The 14504-nt window shown below is 39.7% G+C and overlaps 1 non-coding gene across 1 annotated transcript; it reads left to right on the top strand.

Annotated features, from left to right (window-relative positions):
• The first annotated feature begins 344 nt into the window (after window positions 1-344).
• Window positions 345-482, top strand: LOC119937387. Its single transcript, XR_005454060.1, has one exon. It is a non-coding gene; the product is annotated as a small nucleolar RNA SNORA7 (small nucleolar RNA).
• The last annotated feature ends 14022 nt before the right edge of the window (window positions 483-14504 follow it).

Below are 14504 nucleotides of genomic sequence, written 5' to 3'. Positions count from 1 at the left end.
TCTCTTGTCAGCCACAAACCCGATTTGCTTGTATTCACTCCAGCGCTTAGTACGATACCTGGCACATAGTAAGCATTTAGCAAATAGCACAATTAAAATGAAGATTAAAGCTGTGAGCCCTAGGTGGGACGGGGACTGTGTCCGACTTGATTACCTTGTATCTACCAGCACTTAGTACTGTGCTTGGCACATAGTAAGTGCTTAACAAATATCGCAATTATTACTATTATTGTTGCTATCATTATTATATCTCCAAGGAGATACCAAACCCCAGTACTTTCAGTCTCAGAAGCCCCATCCAGTGCTTTGCTTTCCTGGACTTCTCACGGTCTACTGTGTAAAATCACCGCTCAGCGCCGCAACTGGAGAGTTTCCAGTACTTTACCAGTCTCAACAATGGGAGGAAGAGTCAAGCAGAGGCATATCCATTCCATTCCTAGCTTGGGAAGTGGCTAGCAAGTGGAAGGCAATCTGCTACAAGTCAAAACTCACTTGTGCTGGGCAGCAGCGGCATGGGAGTCGAGGGCAGAGACCAAGGTTAACCGGGCAGAAGGAGGCAATGGTAAACCGCTTCCATATTTTTACCAAGAAAACTCTATGAATATACTACCAGAACAACTGCAGATGGAGGTGGAGCGTTCTGGGAGAGATGTGTCCATGATGTTGCTAGGGGTCAGACCCAACTTGACAGCATAAGACAACAAGAACAACTGCGTAGAAGCAGCCAAATGTTAGCCACATGGTTTATCTCTCTTGGTAAAGTTCACAGATCTAGAGAAGGAGCATCATCAAACAACATCAAGTCAGGAGACCCAGGTTATAATCCTGGATTCACCATCTGCCTACTCTGTGACTTTAGACAATTCTTGCAACTCTTCTGGCCCTCAGTTTTCTCTCTGCAAGATGGGAATAAAATGCATCTTCTCTCTGCCCATCTCAGCCCAGGGTAGAATAGGGACTGCATCTGATCTGACTGACACATCTCCCCCAACATTTTGTAGTGTGCCTGGCAGCTAGTAAGTGCTTCATAAATGCCGTCATTATTAATCCATTAGACCAAAGTCTTAGCAGTGTGCCAGGCATATAGCTTACAAAATGTCATAAATGAAAAGATTTAATGTGAGTAATTGTAGCAAATAGCCTTCAGTTCTATTAGCATACATTGTCTCTTTTAATTTCACCTGATGGTGAAAAAGAGACCTGGATAAATGATTTCCTTTACAATGCAAATAAGTGAGAAAGAGGCTTGAGACTTCTGTAATGGAAGAGAAATAAAAGTAAACTGAGACCTTCTGAGAAGTTTACTATTCAGAGTAATGACTATGACTTTCAACTGGATGGACCACTATTAGTTCTGGTCTGGAACAATAAATCAAATGGGAAACTAGTGGCTGCTCAGTGACAGGAGTTTTTATCTAAACAAATAACTGGCATCAGAACACTGCCGAGTGCCTCCAAAGACCACTCTAAACCGGATAGTGGCTATTAGCAAAGGAATAAGGCAATTTGCAATTCTCACAAGGGTCAGAATGGGTAAGCTCCTTAGGAAGAAACTCCATTCAGGCCCTGATAAGAGATCAAAATTTGTCTTTGTACATAAGAAGTAAAGAAACAAGATGCAGACAAAAATATTTCACAGGATATTTTCAATCAGTCCTATAATTTTTTAAATTCAGTATTAATGCAGGGTTAAAATCTTCAGCATTTAAATCCTTCTATCAACCTTTGATTTTTTAAAATTCATTTACTAAAGGAGGCATGACCATCCTGGACAATTTCAATAAGAAAAAAACGTTTGTTATAATGATTGCTGGTCATACACAGCAAATTATGTACTCGTTCCATTTGAAGCACCAAATGGTATACTTTCATTCAATATGCATGCATCAAGTCAACAATTTTAAATTCTGGGGGCTCCAAGTCCCAGAAAATAAAAAAAATTAAAGAACCCCCAAACACCTGTAAAAAAATTTGGGTTCCACAAATTTATCATTAATGATACTTTTAGCATGATATACAGTTAGCTTGCACAGCAAGATAAAACTTTCTCTGTCCCCCAGAGTCCCCCAAACCACAGAACAATCAACAAACCTGGAAGGTTTAGCAACAGAGTTTAAACTTTTATTCAGAAGCAATGTGTCCTAGTGGAAAGAGCACAGGCCTAGGAGTCAGTAGATCTGGGTTCTAATTCCAGCTTCACCCCTTACCTGCTGAGTGCCCTTGGGCAAGTCACTAAACTTCTCTGTGCCTCACTGCGTTCATCCATAAAAAGGGATTAAATTCCTATTCTCTCTCTCCTTCTGACTACGAGTCTTCCTTCCCCTGGAAACTTTATCTAACCTGATTTTTCTCAGACATGGTTGTGTATATCCTGCTACAAGTATCATTAATGGTTCATTTGTGGAGCCCCAATTTTTGACAGGTGTTTGGGGGTTACATCAATTTTTTTCTTTACTCTGTGGGACTAGGAGCTTCCAGAATCTAAAATTGTTGACTTAATGCACACACATTGAATGAAAAATATATCATTTGGTGCTTCACATGGAAAGATTTGTAGAGTATATAATGGTGTGCGGCCAGAAAACATTCCATAACCATGTCTCCCTCACAACTCTGTTCTGACTCCCCTTTTCTTCTCACTTCACACTCATTCTCTTGGGGAGTTCAACCACTCCTGTATCTTCAGCTATCATTTCTTTGCAGGTGATTCCCAAATCCACCTCATTATCCCCTAACCTCTTTCTTTCTCCACATTCTTAAATATCCCCCAGTCTCCAGGACAATTCTACATGGATATTCAACCTGCATCTGAAAATCGATACGTACCAAACTGAACTCTTCATCTCCCCTCCCACATCCTCACCTACACCTAAGTGCCCCATCACAGTTGTACAAGACTGCCAGACTCTACAAGATCATCATTCTCCCTGTCTCTCAAACTCATAACTTTTCATTTATCTTTGACTCTTCCTGCTTTTAACTCCCACATTCAGTCTACAGTAATCTGCATATGATAGGCATTATTATAAGTGTTCTGTTTATTAATATTTTTATTTCCTGAGCCTGATCTTAGAGTCAGAATACCTTGGCTATGGGCAAGTCACTTAACTTTACTATTTCTCAGTTTCCTCAACTGCAAAGTGGGGATTAAGCATTCTGTTCTCCCTCCTAATTTAGATCAAGAGTCTCATAGGAAACAGGGACCAGATCTGACCTGATGATCTTGTTTCTAACCCTGTGCTTAGTACAGCACTTGGCACCTAGCAAGAACTTAGCAAATACCACAGTCATTATTACATATGCTGGAAAACACTGGGGAATAGAAGAATGTGCAGTGTTCTTTGAGAATAACTAAGCAGTGAGTTGGATTCTCCCATCAACAACTTACTCTTCTGTGGAGCAAGGGGAAGGATCAACTCCCTCCTTTTTTCATTATAATAATGGTATTTGTTAAGCACTTACTATGTGCCAAGCACTGAGCACTGTTCTAAGTGCAGAGTTTTGTAGGGCAAAGCCTTGTAAATTAGAAAGTCGGGGTGATTCTCTGCACTAACTACATTTTTGTCCTGTGAAATACCAGAGTTAAATATCCAGACTCTTCAAAATTTGGAAGATAAGTTTCATTCGGTGCATGTTTATCAGAGGACATTAGTCAAGGTTAGGTAACATTCAAAAAACATTTGCACCAGTGCACTTTTGTTTAGATTGTCAGACACAAATGGCTTTCGACTTGGTTGTAAATGCCTGGAGATTTGAAAATCCTGCAACATTCAACATGACCTAACCTAAAATATGAAAAATGATAAAACCTAAATATACACTGGTATCAAAATTACCAAGAAGAGTGATCCAAATGATAATAGCACAACATTTACTGGATTTGTAGTCTTTTTTTAAATGTTTTTGTTTAACACATTATATACCAGGTACTATACTAAGCACTGGGGTAAATAAAGGCTAATCAGTTCAGACACAGTCCCTGTTCCACTCAGGACTCACAGTCTTAATCCCCATTTTAAAGATGAGGTAACTGAGGCACAGAGAAGTTAAGTGACTTACCCAAGGTGACCCAGAAGACTAGTAGCAGAGCAAGGATTAGAAACCAGAACCTCTGATTCCCAGGCCTGTGCTCTTTCCACTAGGCCATATTGCCTTCTAGTCCTTAGATCTAGCAGAGTTTTTGTGCCTATTGCTAAAAAACAGCCTTTTGCCCTAAAAGAAGAAAAAAATAAGAAAGCGACTCACATAAATTCTTCATAGAAAAGAAGCAGAACTCTGAATTCATTGTCAAAATAAAATATAGTAGTTGTTCAAAGTTCAGGAGAACAAACCTTTGGCTAGGAGGAAAAAAAAAAGACTTTCAAACCTAACAGCAATGCACCCCCACGGAAATAGATTTAAACGTTTCCTCTTATTTGGTCTGTCTCCTCTCTGAAGTGGTCATGCTTTTTCTCTAATAAGCACCAGACAATCTTCAGAAAATGTGTTCTTCTAATATCATCCTGCAAGAACATAGCAATTACCTAACAATACCACTGTCAAAGTAAAAAACTATTATTTCCTGCAGGACTTCAATTTAGACCTTAATTCATGTTTTCTGCCCTTTAGAATTCTTTCGATTTTTTTCTCTCCATGCACCCTAGGTATTTCCTTTTGTGAAGCCTTGGAATTTGACATTTGCATTCAAATTTACTGACGATAAATGGAAGCTAGAGCTTTTCAGTACTGACAATGGCAATTACACTATTAACCACCCAGCACCCGATCTCATTTGTTCCATGATTCACAACAGTCTAAGACTGAAAATTCACATTGCTGTGGCTATGTTGACAGCAATCATCCTGCCTTGAGCTGTGATCTCGCCAGCTAATCACATTTCACAAGTTATGAAGAGCTTGTGAGGGAGAAACACCAAAAAACAGACTTGTTCCCAAAATGTTAAAAGAGAAGGTTAGGGTACAATTTTTCATTTGAGTTAGTCAGAGTCTTGTACACTGAGTTTAAATATTCCTTTGGTGTTTAATGTCACTTTGAATCTGAAAAAGGCAAATCAATTGCTTTCAAACTTTTTGAAAGATGCATGTTGGCAATTAAACCAGTCTGGGATCACAAGCTCATTTTCAGATAAAGAGACTGAGGCCTATATAATGGGTTTGTTCCAAGAGAAGTCAGGTCTAAACTGACCAGACAATTAGAGACACTTCAGTTCATCCAGACAAGTGACTGAGTAATTCCATCCTGCTCAGTCGATCAGCAAACCAGCGGTATTTACTGCTCCATCTTCATTGCTCACAAGGACAGATTCTCTGAATTCCCAATGTTAATAAGATAGGAATTGAATTCATACCCAGTGTCAGGGCCAGATGAAATAATCACTGAAAAATTCACTCTAAAGAACCCCCTCTTTTCCCTTCTAACTGTGATAGCAAATTAACACGCTCTGAATTAGAAAATGAGACATGGCAAAGGGCATCACTCAAACAGTTCTCTGATAATGCAGGGGTGACGTTCTTGAAGAACCCTGAATTAAGAAAGACTTGGGTTACCATAGTGGCACCTTGACAGACACTGGGAATGTTTGTTCATGGGTTCCATTATAACCCATTCAATCATTCAATCCTATTTATTGAGCACTTGCTGTGTACAGGGCACCTTATTAAATGCTTGGGAGAGTACTATATAACAATAGACAGATTCCCTGCCCACTATGAGCTTACTGTCTAAGTACTATCCAGACAAATGCATGTGACTGGAAGAATGTCCCCTAATTCACAAATTATGCAAAACATGTAACGAATGAATGTATTATGGGAAGAACTTGCTATTGGAATAGACATTGTATTTCAATCCAATTTCCTATGAATTCAGAGGAAATGATAGTTCAATCTGAATTTATTAACAAGAATGGAATGGATCAATGGTTAATGCTAAGAACAATAAAGCCATATAGATGCAATTCTGCTTCTCAGCCTCTCACTAGAATGTCTATGAGAAAAAGGAAGCAAATAATCCAGACAAGAATATACTATTACCTGAATTATCTAATTACATATCATATAATTTTTGTAGAGGGCAAGCATGGTGCCAAGGAACAGTATAAAATACACCTTATGTTTTCTGCTCCCCAGTTAGTTACAACAAGTGTCAATTGGCAAGATAGGATAATTCTAAAAATTGAACAATGCTATGATGCCTCCATTAATAAACTGAAGGACAATTAAATGCATATTGTGCATATCACCAAACATGTAAATTACCTCATTTAAAGATACATTTACTCCACTACGTATGAAACCTCTGGTCCTGCCAATTCTTTCTAATACCATAAGTTATTTGGTGCATATGATATATTAAGTGATATAAAATTTGCATTTTTGTGGTGTTACAATTGAATGGTTTTTAACCAGCAATAGGGTTTCGTAGGAGGACAACATATTTTTAACAATTCTAATCAAATGTATTTCTGTTTTAAATTTCCCTTGGCTTAGCTAATATGGACATTTAGCAGACAAATTCATAGTTAATTTACTCCTCATTTAGCAATGTAGTTCACTGATAGGGAGGGTTGTTCTTAGAATATAGGAGTTGTTTTAGAGGATCAGTTCTGTTTCCAATGGAAATGCTTAAAGTATAACCAAAGTTGGACTACAGGTGACTAAACAACACAGATTGGCATTGCAAATATGTGCTCATGTATCATCTATCCTAAAAACACACTCCCGTCACCCCACTGGCTCTATCCAATTATTGTCCCATGGCCTAGTTGATAAAGCAAGGGCCCGGGAGTCAGAAAGTCATGGGTTCTAATCCCAGCTCTGCCGTTTGTCTGCTGAGTGACCTTGGGAAAGTCACTTCACTTCTCAGGGCCTCAATTAACTCATCTGTAAAGATGGGGACTGAGACGGTGAGCCCCACGTGGGTCTGGGACTGTGTCCAACCCGATTTGCCTGTATCCACCCCGGCACTTAGTACAGTATCTGGAATGTAGTAAGCTCTTCACAAATACCATTGTTATTATTATTATTATTATCATTACTATTATTATTCCTGTCCAAATCCTTTGAGCAAGTTGTCCACCCTACCTCTACTTCCTCTCCTCCAATTTTCTCCTTGACCCCTCCAATCTGGCTTCCTCCCACTTCACGCCACAGAAACTGCCCTCCCAAAGGCCACTGATGATCTCCTTCTTGCCAAATCCAATGGTCTCTACTCAATCCTGATACTCCTTAGCTTCTCAGCTGCCTTCAACACTGTGGATCACCCCCTTCTCCTGGAAATTACTACAGTGCTCTGCACACAGTAAGCGCTCACTACATACGATTGAATGAATGAATGAATGGATACGTACGATTGAATGAATGAATGAATGACAATCTCTACCCAGCAACAGACTCACAGTCTAGAAGGGGGCAGGCAGACGACAAAACAAAACATGTCGACAGGCATCAATAGCAGCAAAATGGAGAAACAGAATTCGAGACGCAACAATCCCTATATATATGTATATATGTTTGTACATATTTATTACTCTATTTATTTGACTTTTATTTGTACATATCTATTCTATTTATTTTATTTTGTTAGTATGTTTGGTTTTGTTCTCTGTCTCCCCCTTTTAGACTGTGAGCCCACTGTTGGGTAGGGACTGTCTCTATATGTTGCCAATTTGTACTTCCCAAGCGCTTAGTACAGTGCTCTGCACATAGTAAGCGCTCAATAAATATGATTGATGATGATGATGATGATGATGATGAAATATTACCTAATCTTGGCTTCGCTGACACTGCCCTTTCCTGGTTCTCCTCCTCTCTCATTCTCAGTCTCCTTCAGTGGCTCCTCCTCTACTTCCCACCCCTTAGCTATGGGAGTCCCTCAAGGCTCAGTTCTGGGTTGCCTTCTATTCTCCATCTACACCTACCTTTGGAAAACTCATTCTCTATGAAGATGACTCCCAAATCTACATCTCCAGCCCTGCGCCTTCTCCTTCTCTGCAGTCTCACATTTCTCCCTGCCTTCAGGACATCTCTACTTGAATGTCTCACTAACACCTCAAACTTAACATGTCCAAAACAGAACTCTTTATCCTCACCCACACAAACCCTGTCCTTCCCCTGACTTTCCCATCACTGTAGACACCATCACCATACTCCCTGTCTCACAAATCTGTAATCTTGGCATTATCCTCAATGACACTCATGCAACCCACATGTTCCATCTGTATTTTCCACCTTCAGAACATCATGAAAAACTACCCTTTCCTCTCCATCCAAAAAGCTACTACACTCATCCAAGCACGTATCCTAACTCGCCTTGGCTATTACATTAGACCCCTTGCTGACCCATCTCCCCCAACCTCTTGGCTCTCCCAGCCCCAGTTCAAACTTAATTCTGCTACCCGGGTCATTTTTTCCTTCTAAAAAAGCATTCAGTCAATGTTTCCCCACTCCTCAGGAAACTCCAGTGGTTGCCCAGCCACATCTGCATCAAACAGACACTCTTTAGCATTGGTTTTAGAGCACTTAAGTCATCTTGCCCCCTCCTATCTTACCAAGCTGATTTGCTGCTACTACCCAGAATGTTCAATTTTATCCTTTAATACCAGGCAACTTCCTTTACTTTGGTCACCTCTATCTTGCTACTAATTGTTCCCACATCCTGCTTCTGAACTGAACTCCCTCCTGCTTCATATCTGTCAGACCATCCCTCTCCCCATCTTAATAGCCTTATTAAAATGACATCTCCTTCAAGAAGTCTTCCCCAACTAAGCCCTCATTTCTGCTACTCCCTCTCCTTTCTGCGATGTCCTTTCACTTGAATTTGTACCCTTTAAGCACTTAATAGTCACCCACCCTCAGCCCCACAGCACTTTTGTAATTTATTTTACTGTCTCTCTTCCCTTATAAACTTTAAACTCTTTGTAGGCAGGGATTGACCAAGTCTGTTATACTGTACTCTCCCAAGTGCTTAGTACAGAGTTCTGCATACAAGCAATAAGTAAATGTGATTGATTGATTAATCTGCCACACCCTCAAATTTGAAATTAACTTTGATTGTACTGAATGTGTTTGGAAGAAACCCATGGATCCTCCTTCTATGGAGATCCTTTGGATAAGATAGTCTGACATTTATGAACTGAGCAAGGAGTGGAAAATCCATGCCTGAAGACAGAAGGATTCAGCTAAGCAAAGAAAGGAAAATACCTGCTCATACACAGAGAGATAGACTTATTGTCTTATGAATGTCTTTTAATACTTTGATTCTAGGAAATATCTGCCCAACGTGCTCGGATTGGGGGAATTTATAAGACTGTAGACTATAAACTAGATTGTAAGCTCCTTGTGGTCAGGGAACATGTCTACTAACTCTGCTATATTGTACTATCTTAAGCGGTTAGTACTGTGCTCTGCTCACAGTGAAGGCTCAATAAATATGAATGATTGATCACTTTACAGCAATCTCAAATATAGTGATACACATTTAAGCTATTTTTTCAACAGTTGCATTTCAGATTCCTAGGTGGGAAGATTTCCGAGTAGTTCTAGAAAACCCTGTAGAGTCTGAGCAGCTGCTTGTAGTACTCCTCCTCATCCTCCTAGGTCAGAAATTCCATTTAATGAGAAGATGAAAAGTTAGAGGTTTGTAAGGAGTGGAGAAACATAGAAGGATGAAATTTTACAAATTTTATCAGAGAAGCACAGTGAAACAAACTGGAAAGAGGAGAGACTGGAGACAGAGAACCCAGTAAGGATGTTGATACTGCCTTCTTAGAACTGCCTCTAAGCTCTTAGAACAGTGCCTGGTATGTAGTGAGTGCTAAACAAATACTATAAAAAAAAATGCAAACCTGAATGTGACATGTACCTGGACCAAATAGTTGGGATTGTGGTCGAGCAAAAGTCAATAGGATCTAGCAACTACTGAATGTGGAAGTTGAGGGGGAGGACGGAATCAACAATGCAGAGGTTTCAGACTTTTTAAAAAATGTAAGACATGGTTTTAACAGATATGGGAAATTTAGGTGGTACTAAGGAGAAAAATTAAAGCTGGATTCCTGACATTATGAGCTTGAGGTGCTGGCAGGCAGTCCATATGGAGAATCTCGCAAACGAACTAGTAGGCTAGAGGTGGTAGCTGAAGTTGAAGGAGAAAATGAGCTCCCCAAGAATTGCATATAAAGTGAGAAAAGTAGGGGACTTACATCAGAGGCTTGAGGAATATCCCGAGTTTGGGCTGAGGGGTAGGAGAAAAGCCAGTCAAAGAGCCTGAGAAAGAGAAGCCAGATAGTAGGAGAAAGACTGAGAGAACCGAGTAGATGAAACTATGATTAAATCCTGTTTTAAGAGGAGGGAATGGTCCACAATCTGAAAGGTGGCTGAAAATTTGAGGAATAATAATAATAGTAATTATGGTATTTGTTAAGTGCTTACTATGTGCCAAGCATGGTTCTAAGCTCTGGGGTAGATACAAGGTAATCAGGTTATTCCACATGAGGCTCACAGTCCTAATCTCCATTTTACAGATGAGGTAATTGAGGCACAGAGTAGTTAAGTGGCTTGCCCATGGTCACACAGCAGACAAGTGGTGGCAGATCAGGATTAGATTAGATTAGTCTTCTAAGGAGGATTAGAATAGAATAGTGACCATTTGATCTGGTGACCTTGGAGAACATAATCTCAGTGCAAGGAAGGCTGCAGAAACCAGATTGCAGTGTGTCAAGAGGAATTTGTAAGAGAGGTTTGGGAACCAGAAAATAGACCAATATCTGTAGGGTGCAATGGGATCCATATATTCATTCAATTCAATTCCATTTATTGAGCATCTACTATGTGCAAAGTGCTGAACTAAGCACTTGAAAGAGTAGAATACAACAATTAACTGATACATTCCCTACCCACAATGAGCTTGAAGGCTAGAGTGGGGAGGGGGGAGGAGAGATATTAACATAAATCAATAAATTACAGATATGTACATAAGTGCTGTGGTGCTCGGACGGGGATGAACAAAGGGAGGAAGTCAGGGTGACGCAGAAGGTAGAGAGAGAAGAGGAAAGGGGGGCTTAGTCTGGGAAGGCCTCTTGGAGGAGATGGGTTTCCAATAAGGCTTTGAAGTGGGGGAGAGTAATTTCCTGACCCTTGCTTCCATTTCATTTGTCCCCTGAGATCTGGTCACCTCAGGATCACTCCAGAGAAGGCTTTGTAAATATGGGGGAAATTTGAGCATGCTGGAAGACAAAGAAAAAGAGCCCATCAAAGATTAAAGGTGTCAATTAGGGAGAGTGAAATTATTTTTAAGGAAGTCATAGGTAAATAGCAATAGTGGATTGTGAAAGAAGACAAAAGAGCTCCTCATGAGAGATGATCGTGATGATGAGATAAGTTGGTTATGGGGTAGGAGTGGCATAGTTATGATACTTTTAACCATAATTATTATGCACAGAGCAATGGGGAATAATCCAAGAACACTGATGCAAATGAAATCCCAGGGCTGCAAGGAAGTAATGATAACTGTGACATTTTAAATACTTCTTATGTACTATTTACTGAGCACCCACTGAGTGAGATGCACTGTATTAAAACATGGCAAAGCACAACACAAACATAAGACATGTTGCCTTCCCACAAGGGACATTAACTCTTATAGGGAAAGCCAAGAAAGATAGTTATAAATAGTGAAATCAAGATAGATAATTGACTCTACAATTTAATCCATATTCAGTCTTGAAAAAAGCCAGGATTTTAGAAGGGCTTGAAGGTGGAGAGGGATGAGGTCTGGGAGATCTGGGAGAAGGAGCTTTGGGTTTGAAAATAGCTTGAGCAAGACATTATCCAAGGACTGGAAAGAAACTTTGACCATTTAAGAGGCGAGCAGGGGAGGAGCCTAGTAATAGAACTGGGAAGTGTGAGCCTTGAAGCCAATTGGAAAGGCCATTTTGTCCCATGCAGGGGGAGATGGGCCTATTTTGGAAATGTCCCAGGAGTGGAGAGATGTGTTTTGAAAGGCATTTCCAGGAAAATGATACTGGACTAGGTTGGGGAGAGGTAGGATCCAGGGAGACTAGTGAGAAGACTGGTGGAGTACTTGAAACCTGATAACCAGGATAAGGTGATTACTTGCACCAGGTGGTGGCTATTTGGGAACAGAGGAAAAAGTGGATGCAGGAAATGTTTTGAAAGAATGATTGGCAGGACTTAACAGTTGAATGGATGTGAAAGCTAAACAATAATAGTAATTATTATTATGATATTTGTTAAGCACTTACTATATGCCAAGCATTGTTCTAAGCACTAGAGTAGATTCAAGGTAATCAGGTTGTTCCACATGGGGCTCACAGTCTTAATCCCCATTTTACAGATGAGGTAACTGAGGCACCGAGAAGTTGACTTGCCCAAGGTCGTACAGCAGACAAGTGCGGGGCTGGGATTAGAATCCATGTCCTCTGACTCCCAAACCCAAGGTCTTGCCACTAGGCCATGTTGCTTCTCTACAGGGAACCCAAAGATATGGGTTTCAAGGGAGGGTGATGGTGTTTTTGATGGAGATGGGAAAGTTGGGAAGAGAGGAGGGTTTTAGATAGGAAGATGATAAATTCAGTTTAGGACCTGTAAAATTGGAGGTCAAGTCCTAGAAGGGGCTGTGAAAGCTATGGAATCAGTAAGTGGTATTTACAGAGCACTTATTGTATGCTAAGCACTGCATCAAGATTAGAACACAGAAAAATGCCATTAGTAGGTCAGATCAATGGTCCATGTAGCTCAGATGTCTACTTCCTGGAGGAACTGATTGTTAACACTCTTCCATTATGAAAAGTGAATGTGTATCCTTACCCTCTGTTTCTTGTTAGAGCTAGAAAACTGTTTAGAAAGTTTTTGCGGTATGCAGAAAAAAACAAAACATTCCCACAATTATCTCAAAAAGCCCTCAAAACAAACCAAAAAAAAGGCAATTTTGAACCTTGCCTGAAAATCTGAAAATGTCTGAAAATCTAAGTGCATTATTCCTACCTGATTCCTGTCTATCCACAGAATGATTTATCCTTTCAAAGAATTTCTGCAGATCAGTGAAGCAAATTCCCCTTACACAAACCACGTTCTACAGTGTTGTCCACTTTTATCCTTGTCAAAGCCTTAATCTAATTTCAGAAGAGTCTACACCAAGGAGAGAGAGCTTTTTGGTGGTCCTTCACAACAGTGATTAGGGTAATTCTGTAGCTGGAAGTCCCCTTGCAAACTATGGGAAGCATTTAACTTCTCTGTTCCTCAGTTACCTCATCTGTAAAATGGGGATTAAGACTGTGAGCCCCTCATGGGGCAGCCTGATTTCCTTGTAACTACTTCAGCGCTTAGAGCAGCTCTTAGCACATAATAAATACTTAACAAATACCATTATTATCATTATTATTTGGACTACCTCTACTTAGGGGCAAAATCTAGCTTTGTTACTCTGATGAGAGTAATTTATCTGTGCAACTGTTGCTCAGTGAAAAAAATGATCATATCTGCAGAAGCTGCTTTTCAGACACTCTTGCTTTTCTAATAGAAGCTAATTTGGGGGGGAAATGCAAATCTTAGCTCCAGGGACTGGAAAGGCAGCTTAATACAAAAGCTGATTTCTGAAACAGCCAGTTTATCTGACTTGGAGGGTATCAGTAGAGAGACAGATGCTTGAATTTAAACTGAAATTAAAGACTTTCAAGGTTCTAGCCACTTTATTTTTTTAATACCCGATGCAATAATCCACTTAACCTAATGAACAGAAAATTTCAATTTTTAAAAATCTTTCATGTGCATTCTTTTCCCAACGGCAGAACAAGAAGTGATGTGAAACATATTTTCTGAGAAATGCCATTAAAACTAATCACGAAACCTGAAGCATGGTAAATAATTGACATGTCAATCCTCTAAATCAAACCTAGATCAATTTTCCTGGAGCCTTGAAATTAATCAAGGCTTATGACTGCAGAGGTTAAAATCTCTATATATTCTCTCTTACCTGTAATCGTTGTAGTGTGTTTTTAAGTCTGCCAGGGAAAATCAAAGATATTCACTCATGTGCTGCTGCTTGTTTTTTTTAAGAAACAGTCAATCACTCATATTTATTGAGCATTTACTGTGTGTAGAGCACTGTACTAAGCACTTGAGAGGGTACAGTATAACAGAGTTGGTAGACACATTTCCTGCCCACAAGGAGCTTACAGTCTAGATAAATTATGAACTTCCTTAGAGGCCACATTTTCCAAGTGAACTGCTGCTGAAAGAGATGGAAGGAAGATGATGTCAAATGCTGGTAATATGAGGATAATGATTCTTTTCCAACATGCAATTTCTGAACACTCCATTAACATTATTTGTCATTAACATTTTCATGAGGTTGAGCACACAGACCCCCTTGTATCTGAGAAATAGCTTATTGCTTGAAAGACAGAAACCGAGTGCCCAAATTCAAATTAACCTAATTAATTTTTATCTAATTTAATCTAATTTTTATCTAATTAATTTTATCTAATT

Source organism: Tachyglossus aculeatus, chromosome 14, assembly GCF_015852505.1.
Source record: "Tachyglossus aculeatus isolate mTacAcu1 chromosome 14, mTacAcu1.pri, whole genome shotgun sequence".
Lineage (NCBI taxonomy): Eukaryota > Metazoa > Chordata > Mammalia > Monotremata > Tachyglossidae > Tachyglossus > Tachyglossus aculeatus.
Note: the sequence above shows the minus strand (reverse complement) of the source record. Positions and strands in the feature narration are given on the sequence as shown.